Source organism: Syngnathus leptorhynchus, chromosome 2 (assembly GCF_054491065.1).
Source record: "Syngnathus leptorhynchus isolate UIUO chromosome 2, UIUO_Slep, whole genome shotgun sequence".
Taxonomy (NCBI): Eukaryota; Metazoa; Chordata; class Actinopteri; order Syngnathiformes; family Syngnathidae; genus Syngnathus; species Syngnathus leptorhynchus.
In genome coordinates, this window is record NC_141196.1 from 25,915,724 (window position 1) to 25,917,075 (window position 1,352).

A 1,352-nucleotide genomic window follows, 5' to 3' on the forward strand; every position below is an offset into this window, starting at 1 on the left:
TATGGAGCTATGGAGCTCTGGTGCTATGGAGCTATGGAGCTCTGGTGCTATGGAGCTATGGAGCTCTGGTGCTATGGAGCTATGGAGCTCTGGTGCTATGGAGCTATGGAGCTATGGAGCTCTGGTGCTATGGAGCTATGGAGCTCTGGTGCTATGGAGCTATGGTGCTATGGAGCTATGGAGCTCTGGTGCTATGGAGCTATGGAGCTCTGGTGCTATGGAGCTATGGAGCTCTGGTGCTATGGAGCTATGGAGCTCTGGTGCTATGGAGCTATGGAGCTCTGGTGCTATGGAGCTATGGAGCTCTGGTGCTATGGAGCTCTGGAGCTCTGGAGGTATGGAGCCACCAGCCAGCACCCTCCGTGGCTGGATCAATGGAAGTGTTTTAGGTACCAGGCAGCCAAAGGGCCGAGGCCTCACGCTCGACCACGCCGGCGCAGAGTTCCAGCCGCTCGGATAAGCTCTGTCACTCACCCGCCGCGCAGCCACCGGTAACGGGGAAATGTCGCCGCCTGGCGGACACGCCGTTGTAAATGAATGGGCTTTCGCACTTAGTGCAATTTTAGCCAACTCCGTGGCTGCAAGTATGGAAGTATGGAGCTATGGAGCCACCAGCCACCCAGGCTGGAGCTATGGAGCTCTGGAGGTATGGAGCTCTGGTGCTATGGAAGTATGGAGCTATGGAGCTATGGAGCTCTGGTGCTATGGAGCTATGGAGCTCTGGTGCTATGGAGCTATGGAGCTCTGGTGCTATGGAGCTATGGAGCTCTGGTGCTATGGAGCTATGGAGCTCTGGTGCTATGGAGCTATGGAGCTATGGAGCCACCAGCCAGCACCCTCCGTGGCTGGATCAATGGAAGTGTTTTAGGTACCAGGCAGCCAAAGGGCCGAGGCCTCACGCTCGACCACGCCGGCGCAGAGTTCCAGCCGCTCGGATAAGCTCTGTCACTCACCCGCCGCGCAGCCACCGGTAACGGGGAAATGTCGCCGCCTTGTGGACACGCCGTTGTAAATGAATGGGCTTTCGCACTTAGTGCAATTTTAGCCAACTCCGTGGCTGCAAGTATGGAAGTATGGAGCTATGGAGCCACCAGCCAGCACCCTCCGCGGCTGGAGCTATGGAAGTATGGAGCTATGGAGCTATGGAAGTATGGAGCTATGGAGCTATGGAGCTCTGGAAGTATGGAGCTATGGAGCTCTGGAGGTATGGAGCTATGGAGCCCTGGAGCCCTGGAGCTATGGAGCCCTGGAGCTATGGAGCTATGGAGCCCTGGAGCCCTGGAGCTATGGAGCTATGGAGCCCTGGAGCCCTGGAGCTATGGAGCTATGGAGCTCTGGAGGTATGGAGCTAT